Source organism: Salmo salar, chromosome ssa16, assembly GCF_905237065.1.
Source record: "Salmo salar chromosome ssa16, Ssal_v3.1, whole genome shotgun sequence".
Classification (NCBI taxonomy): Eukaryota; Metazoa; Chordata; class Actinopteri; order Salmoniformes; family Salmonidae; genus Salmo; species Salmo salar.
The window spans coordinates 17,636,673-17,649,676 of NC_059457.1; the positions used below are offsets into that span (position 1 = coordinate 17,636,673).

The 13,004-nt window shown below is 43.2% G+C and overlaps 1 protein-coding gene across 3 annotated transcripts in view; it reads right to left on the reverse strand.

The window, feature by feature from the left end:
* Nucleotides 1-10,157, reverse strand: part of LOC106573311 (ras association domain-containing protein 8) — a 31,257-nt gene extending 21,100 nt beyond the window's left edge. For 2 of the 3 annotated variants that reach the window (XM_014148257.2, XM_014148256.2), the window contains exon 1: nt 9,812-10,153. The gene's annotated coding sequence lies outside the window, so the exon portion shown is untranslated. Of the gene's footprint in view, nt 1-9,811 lie in introns of all 3 variants that reach the window. The other variant, XM_014148258.2, reaches the window with a different exon arrangement.
* Nucleotides 10,158-13,004: the final 2,847 nt, after the last annotated feature.

The window sequence follows — 13,004 nt, forward strand, 5'->3', positions numbered from 1 at the left end:
TTCTTCTTCTTTGGTATCATGGTGTTCACACATTTTGTTTGTGCATGTCATCACCTACTGTGTGGTAGTGTGTGTTCAATCACGTTACATTTTGTGATACAAAATAAAAAAAAAGGAACAGGGAAAAGGAAAAAAATTGCACCACCAACTAATCCTACACCTACAGTATATACCACTATTTAATAAAAAATATAATCACCACCCCATTCCACTAGTTTGACCCTAACTGATCCTACACCAGGCCGACGGCCTGGGACGACAGGACTCTTTCATTCAACACACCTTGTAACTCTTCTGCAGTAAAACCTCGTACACCCAAGTACTTCTCTGCAGCTGCCACCATAACATCTATTTTCTGTGATTTACGTTCCATTTCTGTGGTACAGTTGATAACCATGGCAATGAATGCTAGAAAGCCAACCTTACTGAAGCACAGATTCGTGTCACTCTGTATTGGCTTAGGCCTACTACTCACCTTTGACCCATCATCCTCTACTCTCTTCACTGCCTCAGCATACGACCCCTTCTGTCCTACTCTGACCCTGGCAACCTCAACCTGTCTCTCTCGAACTGGACACTTCTGATCCCCAACTACATGGGCACCCCCACAATTGGCACACAGTTTTTTCCACCGATACTACACATTCCTTTGTCCCATGCCCTCCTGTACACTTCTCACATCTCAGAATCGTCGTCCTAAATACTGATGCAACATGAACATAAGCTCGGCATCTGAAACACCTTAGTGGGTTTGGTACAGACGCTCTCACTGGATAACTGACATAACCTAATCACTCCTTTCAAAGGCGCCCTGCTCTGGAGAGCAAAGCAAGTCACAGGTCTTGTCCCTAGTCATGTGACGCGAAGCGCCTGCTCCCTCTGAATGGAAGAAATCCATAAAATCCACTTCGAGCTACCTTCAAAAATGTAATAGTACCCAACTTATTTTCTACCCAGCCTAAGACTACATATGGATCAGCCAAAAGGCAGGGATCCATTTTCTCCAAAAATGTCACTCCTACTGGGCCCAAATTATCCTTTGCATGACCATCGGGTGAGGTTTGGACTCAGAGGTCTTCACAACACCAGCCACCATAGGTAATTCATCCTCACACTCGTCAGGTAAAATTTTTGACCATCAGAGGCAGCAGAATATTGTTTGTACTTGGCGCGCGTCTTACCCAACACATACCTTTCCACTACACTCAGCTCTTCTCCTTCTTCCTTACTGTCCATAACCACGTCTATCCGATCACCGCGCTCTTGTTGCGCCTTCATCCTCTGTATTGCTTGCAGAGCACGCACTGATGGCGTTTCTCCAAAACCCAACTTCTGTTACTTAGCCCAATTTACAAGTCTGGCTGTCTCTGGCCTCTCCATGCTTCCCCAGCCGCCGAGTGCATGAATTGACAGTATGCTGAGAGAAAAAACAGCATGGAGGAACTGTGTGCTAATGATGTACAGTTCACAAATGATTCATTCTTTTTGAATTACTATTTTTACCGACTTGAAAGTCATGATTCGCTTTTCTGAGTGATTCATTCATTTTATTCGTTCATTTGACGACTTGGCTGCAATGAGTTCTACAGCAGGATTAATACACGCTCGCCCGGATTAGCGGCTCCAAAGACGTGCTCCAACCACCAACTGTCTGTCATATGCGCAGGAAAATAGAGAAGAAAAGGACGTTAAGAACTGATAATTGATCACATGGTGCAAGAAGTTACACAATGTTATGATGGACACCGCTCTGTAGAACCAAAACAAAACAAACTCGAACTTGAGAACGAATTGCTTGGGGAGCTGCAGTTTGTGAATGATATTGTGCTTATCACCCTCAAGGCAGTCAAGCAATACATTCCGCCAAGAGTCGTTCACAATCTAGACCGCTTCTAGACCTTGTTTCAAATGTATCAAGAAATAATCGTATTTGTATGCCTTTAGCAATCAACAAATAAATGTACATTGTTTAAAGCACCTGTTTACAAGTCTCAGTCACAAATGACAGCTCCAATAAGCCCCCCATGGTGAATGAGAAGTGAATGAGAGGCTTGTAGTATTAGGACTTTTTTGAGTTTTCCGTTCATTACATGACAGATAGGTCCACAGGGGAGGTTGGGTTACACTGAGGGTGTGTGTGTGTGTGTGTGTGTGTGTGTGTGTGTGTGTGTGTGTGTGTGTGTGTGTGTGTGTGTGTGTGTGTGTGTGAGAGAGAGAGAGTGTGTATGAGAGTGTGTGTGTATGAGAATGTGTGTGTGTGTGTTATATAACTAACCTTTCACCTCTCCAGAAGTCCAGGCTATAAAGTATAAAGCTGGTTGACAGTTTTGTTCCAACCCCCCCAGGAAAACAGCCAGTGGTTATGTCTACACAGTGAGGGGACTAATGCGTCTTAATACCATGTTGTAACACACATTGGCGTGTACTACGTAATACAATATGACATAAGGCCGCAAAACTGGTGATCCATATAAGATTATCCATATAAGCTTAGCATATAGTAATCATATAACACAACAGAGAAAATACAACAGCAAATCCAGTACAGTACTGTATAACTGACAATGATACAGGATAACATAGTGGTTGGTGCCAAGCCAGCACAGTGGCACAGGGCACAGGTCCATCTCAAGATCTGCCCCTTTGCCCTGCAGAGATGACCATGGCCTGATCTGTAGAGCTGCTCACAACCCTGAGCCAAAGAGCATTCCGTGAGAACATGGCTTACAGTACATTCCAACAGATTCCATTTTAGATCGAAGAACAGCTAAAGAGATGCTTTACTGCTGTAACGTAAAACCAAAACAGACCAAAAAGCAGATGACCCAAGTAAGGCTGTTGCGATGACCATATTACCGCCACACCGGCGGTCACGAGTCATGAAGGCAGTCAAATTCCACAGGACCGTTTAGTCACGGTAATTAGGCTTCTCCAAGCTCTGATGCTGCTGATGGTCATTAGTAGCCTACCAAACTTGCTAACTGCCTGGTACTCAGCACTCTGTTGTCCCTCTTATCACTCTGACATCAATGCAAATGTAATGGAAAATCTAATCAAGCACTTCATGAGAGCCCATGAGCTCATGTTGCGCAACATTTCTATAGGCTATGCAATTGCGCAAGAAAACAGGGTGATGGCCTCTATTAAAAAGAGGAGGTGCCCATCAGCTGTCTATAGGCTAGGCCTACTATATTTCTCATCTTTCTTAATATTAAGCACATTGTTTATCTTTACAACAGGAGTATAGCCTACCTGGCTGGCATGGAAATGAACCACAGGAAAAGCGTCCTCCATTTGCTATTTAAGTTCATAGAGGACATGTATTTTTTCCCGCCGCCCCTGTTTCGTGACAGGTGCATGATAATGGTCCATTCTAAATCAAAACAAATTTGACACATATATTATTTAGTATATGTAAAGACAAGATTAAATCAAGAATAGTCTGATGGGTGACAATATTAGCCCATCACTTGTGAATTATATATTATGACTTGTGAATGATGCCCAGCATAAGGCAAGAAACAATGCCTTTTTTTTGCGACTTTTTTAAATCATAGTCGCACACCTCATGTAGCCTAGCCCATTGGCCTATATGTTTTGATAAGGTTTGTATCACAACTAAAGTGGCCAAATAACTTCTTAAAATTAAGCACATTAATCCGCTTTACAAGGGGTGTAGAGCCTAACTGGCATATATAATCAGAGCGTGAGTTTCAAGTTTGGGGAAGATAATCTTCACCATAAAAAATGCACCTTTATAATAAAAGCATAACATGCATAATTGCATTTGTGGTCACTTTTGATAATGGTGTTTTCCCGCTAATGGAACATTCGTGCTTATAGCCTACGGCAATGTACGCATTGCTGCGCTTATAATGTGAAGAAATAGCCTAATAGTTTATCAACATTTAAAGCTAAATGTTGTGTCAGCCACATTGGGATGCTAGTGGTTGTAATAATTTGGGATCTATTGCATCCCACAACTGTCCCAGAGTATGTTTGGAATATTTATTTCTCACACAGAATATAATAGGTCAACTTTTGTACTATGGGGGATAGTAGATTGACATAGGCTAGTGCTTTTGCTGTTAGCTAGGCCTACTCATCTTGTTGGCTGATGAAAAGTAAATGTGGACAGCTCTTCCAATATCTTCAATATGCACCTCGGAATGGGATAAGGACGAGCGCAGTTGCGTCCCCGATGTGTCTGTCTTCACTTGTAGCCTGTGAGAAACACCCGATCACGTGATGGAGAGCCATGTGAGTGAGATGTCCTTTGGAGCGCGCAGCACTCAGGGAGAAGGGCACAACGCAGCACTCCGGGAGAAGGGCACAGGCCCAAAAGGCATGGATTTTTTTAGGGTGTATTATGGCCACACAAAGGGGATGCCGCTATGAAATTCGAGGCATTATCAAGTGCTTGTCAAATTGTGAATAAGAGACTGATGAAGTGTGTACAGCCTGCGCAAAAAATAAAACAGAGCTCATGCCTTTCAAGCGACTTTTTTCAAATCATCATTAAAGTTGTATCATGCAGCCTTACAATGTATTAACAATCAAAACATATAGCCCAACGTTTGTAGAACTAAAGTTACATTAATAACTCTAAATTAAGCATTTATGAGTACATATTTCTTTGTTAACCGCTTAACACAGAATAGCCGCATGTGCGCACTCCCTCAAATCGTTTGGAGAAAATATCCTTTCTATTTTATTCAGCTTTGTTCAATAGTATTCTTCATACTATAAAATAATATAAAATAATGCCACAGAATTCTAAGCGAATCTTGTCTGCTAAATGAACTAGTGTAGCCCACAGCCATTTGGCATAGCCAGATTGTCACGTGTGCTCCCTCTCCGTCCTCTAGGTCACCAGGCTGCTCGTTATGGCACACACCTGTCACCATCATTACGTGCATGTGCGCGTCTTCAGACTCACCTGGACTCCATCACTTCCCTGATTACCTTCCCTATATGTCACTCCCTTTTGTTCCTTCCCCAGGCGTCATTGTTTAGCTTTCTGTTTCATGTCTGTGTGCTGTTAGTGTTTCTTGTTTTGTATTATGTTCCATTTATTTTATTAAAACTTTCACTCCTTGAACTTGCTTCCCGACTCTCAGCGCATATTGTTACAGAATGACGCCTCACCTAAGAGAAGCATCAGGGAGTGTTTTTTTCCCCCGGTGGGAATGACGTCAGGTCTGGGAGCCGCTACAGGCTCCCCTGCCTCCGCCGGTTTGTCAGGCTCTCATGCCTCAGCCGGATCGCCAGGCTCCCCTGCCTCCGCCGGCTCATCGGGCTTTCATGCCTTCACCGGATCACCAGGCTCCCCTGCCTCAGCCGGTCTGTCAGGTTTGTGTTAATTACTGGCCAATTACCATGAGACTGACAGTTATTTGCTTGACAATCACCAGCTGACAAAATGTTGTGACCGCCACAGCACTAGACCCAAGATGCATTTGTCATTTGTCTCAATGTGGCATGGCTTCAGAGTTCAGGCTGGTGGTCCCTGGGCTGGCTTCCTATCTGCCCAGTGAGGTGTGCGTGTACAAGGTACTGTGGGCGGTGTGTCCGCTGAGACCCAGGCTGCTGCCATGGCTGTTCCCGCTGTTGCCAGCCCAAAGATCCGGGGCTACAGGAGCCCAGAGAGTTGGCACGAGGGTTAGGACTTCCACTGACTGATGCTAGTGTAAACAAGCCACCATATGTCCCTCTGGGTCCTCTCACACACAGGGACACGGCCAGGCACTGCTATCTCTCTACCAGGCCAGGAACTGGCCCAGGTTCCCAACCCCTACAACAGGTCACTGCCACAGAGATAATATCCTATATAGAGTGATCATGTACAGTTCTGAGCCATGGGAAATATGGCTGTGCTGGGGTGAGGTTTCGTGACCATAGATAGGAAGGATAAGGACATCCCCTTACATCATTGTCTCTAATTCCGTTTGCACTGATTCCCTGTCAGTTGAGGGACAAGCAGCAAGTAGGAGTGACGCCACTTGACGTAAGACAATGCCCTTACACGTCACGGATAAGATGATCATATTTATTTAGGCCTACAAACTATGATGTATTCCTGCTGAACTGTACTGCAGTGGACTGGAATGAATATCATACATTTCCATGAAGAACAAATGGCCGTTTGAGGAGAAACAAAATGGGTATTCATCATGGGGCTAAAACAAAGAATCAGGCACAACTTGACTCTGGGAGTTAGGAGAAACCCCTTGGGGAACCACTGAACTGTTTTGAGGACAAAAGATCTTCTAGCAGGAAAACAGTCCACGTCTGCTTTCTCTGCGATTAGACCTTATTAACCCCTGTGTTCCCCTTGTACTTTACAGGCCATTGTTCACTATGGGGGAAACAATTTAATCAAGTCTTGGCAAAGGAGAGAGGTTGAAGGCCATTGAATGTCTGAGAGCAGAGCAGTGACCTAACACCAGAGCTAGTGATATATAAAAAACAAAAACAAAAGAAACATTTACTTCAACTCTATCCTGATTACAAAAAGTAAAACAGCCCAACCCCCACAATCCATAATTAGTTTTTTTTTTTTTCCAGGGTTGTGCGATAGGGGGTTCTGGTGCTTACAAACTATTTCCAACATCGAACTTTAATTCAAAATGCACTTCCTGTTGCGGGGCTACGTTGTAATTACTAACCATTTATACACTCTAGCATAATTGGTACCAGACTAGATCTCTTGTGAAATGGATCCCTGTTGCCCAGCCACAGCCAGACACTGTTTTATTGTGGTGGTGGTGGGGACTCTTGTTTGTGTGTGTGTGTGTGTGTGTGTGTGTGTGTGTGTGTGTGTGTGTGTGTGTGTGTATGTGTGTGTGTGTGTGTGTGTGTGTGTGTGTGTGTGTGTGTGTGTGTGTGTGTGTGTGTGTGTGTGTGTGTGTGTGCGTGTGTGTGTCTTGGAGTAGGCTAAAAAACAATGTATTTAAATCCCCCCAGTTCGCCATCAAGTGCTGCCCTGGCCTCACACTCTCATGTCTCACACACGTAGCAGACCTGGGTAGTTGGTCATACTAGGGCCTCAGGCCTTATATACCATAATGTCAAACAGCCTGGTATATAAGACTGGGTTGTGGGACCCCAGTGGTTGAGGAAGTTGTGCATAGAGGAGCATTGGGTGGCTATAGGGAGGAGTTCTTGAAAAAGGTCTCTGATCAAAAACATCAGCACAATAAATACACAGAGGTATTAAAGTGTGTGCAGATATCTTTTCTATAGGAAGGAATTCCACTACATCTCCATGTCAGTGCCAGGCATCCTGGAATGCAAAGGTATTAAAGTGTGTGCAGATATCTTTTCTATAGGAAGGAATTCCACTACATCTCCACGTCAGTGCCAGGCATCCTGGAATGCAGAGGTATTAAAGTGTGTGCAGATATCTTTTCTATAGGAAGGAATTCCACTACCTCTTCACGTCAGTGCCAGGCATCCAGGAAACTAATAACATCGAGAGTGTGGATTCCTGGCCGATGAGAATGCAATGGGCCGTGACGTGGAGATAAGGAACTCTGTGGTTCTGTGCACAGCCCTCTGATCTCAGGGCTGCGTTTAACATGAATACACCTTAGATTCTACTCACAGTTAAAGGACTACATAAGTTATACAGTCTATACAGTGGCAGGCTTTTTTGTTGGTGATTTTGTGGGCTGACTATTTTTATATTGGAAGGAAGGAATTACAAAGAATACACCGTAAGGACTGTATTACATTCTATCATTAAAAACTAAGCTAAATAGGCTAAATCTAGGGTAAGTACTATTGAATGACATAAAACAAGCATTAGGCTACACTTTTTTTTTACAAACAGAAGCCCCACTCCCAACTAAATACCAAAACAAGAAAGAGGAAGGAATGTCAGACAAGAGTCTTGTGGTGGTTCTCTGAAATCTAATCACTAAAAGCCTCCTCCCTCCTCCACAGGAGCTAGCAGCAGCATCTCCTCAGATCAGACCAGGTCCTAAATTACATTTGCCTGACTACAATGACAAAACCTACAGTCTTCAATAAAGTTTATTACAAATGAGTGACAGATTAAAGCCACTATTTAAAACCAAACTGAGTTCTGCTTGTGTGGATGGGGTGTCTGTGTGTGAAACACTTCACATTGCCTTGTAAGTGGAAAACATTTGTAGACATTGTAAACATGTTTGTAGACATATGCAAATTGTGCAACTTTGAAATGAGCATAAAATAAATATGTCTAGACAGTTAAGAAAATACAAAAAGTTTAGTTAAGGTAACTACAAGGAAATTACATAAATTATTCCGCTGGTAAAGTTTGGCCAGAAAATATCCTGTACTTATATTAGGCCACCTGAAAAACATAGGCTCACCTCGAGCACACCCTTGCTCAGAATTTGGGCTAACCCCCTCCATCCCCTCAATCCAAAAATCTCTAGGGAGATGGCGTTTGAGACGTCTGTCCCTCACCAGGGATTAAAACCAGCCCCAGTCATGCCACAGCCACAGTTATAGCCCCAGCTCCTGTAAAGCTTTCCATTAGGAGCTTCTGGAGCCCCACACTCCTCTCCCTCCCTAACATCAGGCTGGCTGGATGTTATATTAGACTCCAGAGTGGCCCCCGCCTCCCCTAGTCGGGAGGTCAACACTGGCAGGATCTCGAACATCTGGACGGCACGTTTAGCCAGCAGCAATAATACAGCCTTTGTTCCCCTGCCATGATCGCTCTATAAGCAGGCCAGCTTTGAAGTGCCAGCCTGATGCTAGGAGCAGGGCCTTAGGAGCAACACTGATTGGGGCAACAGACCCGATCTCCTGGCTTCTACTCTGGCCAAGGGTTTGGAGGGTTGGTTTGGACATGATGAGGACATGGGTTTAGTTTAGTCCATGTTCTGGCAGTCCCATCAGTCATTAGTGCAGTAATTGAACACGTTTACCACAGCTGTGGGATTAAGCTAGTACAGCTTTGAAGGAAAATTAAACAGGTTCTAAGAAAAGTTTGACAGAGAAGGCCTATGTTTCTTTAATATTATCAACAAAATGACAGTGCTGTGCAGTAGGCAGCTCAAAACAAACAAGACTCAGATACTGATATAGAAGAGTATCTGCTGGCCAACACTGTTTGCTTCAACATGTGTGTAATAGCTGATTGTATGAAAAAAGTGTCAATACACAGATGCTGAAAGCAAGAAAGAAGCCATTTGCATTCTACTACTGCTCTAATACATCATTATGCCAAAAAATATTGGAGTGAACTACTCTACAGGTAGTTTCAGTCTCTAATGGTAGAGTGGGTAACTGGAAATATAAACTGAGTTCGCATAAACAATAGCCCTACAGGTATATTAAATAGTGTTTAGCTTAATTATGAGTGGGAAATAGGCTATACACAGAGGAAATGCTGTGTTGAAAAGTGGGAACGGTGTAATGTTTTACAGACATCACAATGTAGCCATTATCAACCATTATTAAATGTTTATAAACATGTCATAAACCCATCGGCTATGGGCTATTCTCAGGTAGAGATCCAATGCATGTGTTGATGTAAAAGATATGGGCCACATTGTAAACAAGTGTGGCAAATGGCTCTGAAATGTTCCGCTCTTGTTTTAAAAGTGTGATAGTATTCACCGCGAGAAAGAACCCGCGATATTGTAACGGGCACAACTATTCCACTACACCGCCTGATAATAATGTTTCCATTATCCCGGCCGCCTGTTATTACCGATTACTACACCTGGGATACTGTTGTAAAGGGTTAGTTAAGATACTGTGTAACGTTAACATCTTAACATTAGGAGGGAAACTATAAACGTAACCTTACCTTCGTGTTGTAGGCTAGGTGCCGAAAAAAACAGAAGTCCCCCCAATATTCTGTAGCCGGACTGAAGTTTAGGAAAAATAGATGCTGTTGAGTAATGGAATCTGCAAATGTGACATTTTCTCGGTGCAAGCCTATAAATCACTTATATGAACTGCGACAAAGTGATACGGTCCACAGCAAAGAGAACTGCATCAAAAGAAAATTAGGTGCATTGAAATATCCATGGCTGAAAGTTTTTCGCTGCGCCGTCTCTGCGTTAGCCCTTGGGGTCGGACCAATACGCTGCGGAAAATCGCCCTCTGCCTATTTCATTACTCTTGCTTGTAAATACATTGCATCGGAACTGGGACACCGCAAGGCATTGTGGACCATTTTAAAGCTGCAATACACTGTAGAACAGGGCCTACTCACCTAAAGGAGTGGAGTTCCTGAAAGTGGTTGGGTAGCCTACTTGAGTAGGTACCATATGGTGACATTCAGGTAGGGTAGGCTACATGGTTCTTTAATACAGAATATACACACACATATTAACAACATTATTTGTAATATATATTAAAAACATTTAGATGTTTGGGTTAAAAACCTGCCCAATTGACCCCATCCCCTCTTCCAGACTATCTGGAGAATTTCTCCAATTCCTCACTTCCCACATTACCTCATCCCTGACCACTGGCTTGCGTCCCATCTGACTTTAAGATAGTCAGAGTCAAGAAACCAACACCCGACCCCTCTGACGTAAAAAAAAAACTATGGACCAGCATCCCTTCTTTCTTTTCTTTCCAAAACAATTGAGTGTGCTGTCTATGACCAACTCTCTCGTTACCATGGGAGACTTTGGGACGATTCAACACCAGGCGGGCGGCAGCGTTCTGGATAAATTGCAGGGGTTTGATGGCACAAACGGAAAACCCACCCAACAGAGAGTTGCAGTAGTCCAGACGGGAGATGACAAATTCCTGGATTAGGATTTGCGCCGCTTTGTGTGTGAAGAAAGATCGTACTCTATGTAATATTCATATGTGTAAACATACAGAATTATAATTGGATGCATTTTACCGCCATATCATACTGTGCTATGATTGGTTAAGACCACCCAGATGGTTAGGTCATGGTCAGTTGATCATGGTTGGAGATAAGTGAACATGCAAGTTGTAGCTAGCTAATAAAGAGCTACGTTAAGAAATATCCTGTAGTACTGCATTTTATTATTTTGTACAAAGTGTGCAAAACAAGTCAGTGTAAAAGGTCTTAAAAGATGGATTTTGCTGGAGTTCCATCACCTCGAATGGACTGGGGAGTCTACAAACCTACCCGATGCATGGCGTAAGTACAAACAGCATGTGGAGCTGATGTTCACGGGTCCTCTGAAGGAAAGAGGAGAAGAGGAAAAGTGCAGCTACCTGCTCCTCTGGATCGGTGAAAAAGGGAGAGATATTTATAACACATGGACACTTACCGAGGTTGAAACAAAAGTACTGAAAACATACTACGATCGTTTTGAAGCATATGTTGTGCCGAAGACCAATACGATTTTCGCTAGGTACAAATTCCATGCGAAAGTACAGGGAGCTAGCGAGTCTTTTGAACAGTTTGTGACTGAGCTGCGTCTGCTTGTGAAAGACTGTGATTATGTGTAACAGTGTAGGTTCCGTCCCTATCTTCGCCCCAACCCGGGCTCGAACCAGGGACCCTTGCACACATCAACAACTGACACCCACGAAGCATCGTTACCCATCGCGCCACAAAAGCCGCGGTCCTTGCAACGCAAGTGGAACAACCACTTCAGGTCTCAGAGCGAGTGACGTCACTGATTGAAACGCTATTAGCGCGCACCACCGCTAACTAACTAGCCATTTCACATCGGTTACATATGCAAACAAGGATGAGATGGTCAGGGACCGTATTGTATTTGGAATACACTCACTGCAAGTGAGAGAGAAACGTTGGGTCTGTGCTAACGCTGGACAAAGCTATCGACATAGCCAGCTCTCACGAGCTAGCACAGGCTCAGATGAAAACCATTTCGCGCCGCAGCACGAGCGCATCACGTGAACAAGCAGTGCACGCGGTCAGGATCAAAGAGAGAGAGCGCGTTTTAGAACGGAGAGAGACATAACTCCAAAACAGAGCGACACAGACTGACTCAAAACGCCCCAAAACATGTGGATATTGTGGATACCAAGTGCATGGCGAACAAGGAAATTGCCCAGCTAAAGGCAAACTGTGTACTAAATGTGGAAAATGGAATCACTTTGCAAAAGTGTGCAGAGTTTACCGGAAAGACAGTACACTCAGTGAGTGAAGATGAAATGTCAATCAGAGAGTCAAACACTGATAAACTGTTTATTGATTCAGTGATACAGAAAACTCAATTATCAGAGACAGAGCAAGCCTTTGTTGACATTGAGATAGGAACACAAGGCACAGAGCTAAAGTTCAAACTAGACACTGGTGCACAAGTAAACATTATTCCTCTGAATAAGTACCACAGCTTGACATCTGAGTGCGAGCACCATGGCAGACTGACTGGTTATGGTGGTGAACAGCTCCCAGTAAAAGGCACATGCACTTTCAAATGCAAATACAAGGAAAGTGACATGATGTTGGACTTTTACGTTGTTGACACTAGAGCACCTGCAGTGCTAGGTCTTAAAACCTCTTCAGCGTCTCATCCCGTCAGCGGGATCAAAATCCAGCGAAAAATCATATCGCCAATTAGCATTAAAAAAAATCATAATTTAAAAAAAATATATATATATATATATATATTTTTTTTTATAGATACACCTCTCCTGAATCGACCCACGTCGTCCGATTTCAAAAAAGTTTTACAGGAAAAGCAAATCATTAGATTATGTTAGATGAGTCCATCGTAAAAAGCAGCAACAGAGCCATTTTCCGACCAACCACTTGCATCACATATAACCAAAAAACAGCTAAATGCAGCACTAACCTTTTACAAACTTCATCAGATGACACACCTAGGACATCATGTTATACAATGCATGCATTCTTTTGTTCAATAAAGGTCATATTTATATATAAAAACAGCATTTTACATCGGCGTCTGACGTTGACTAAATAATTTCCCCTCAAATGCGTCCCGGTAAACAATGCTACAATTCCCTAAATTACTATCCGATAACGATTTTTAAATTTATATTGTCAATCTAACATTTATAGATGAATATCT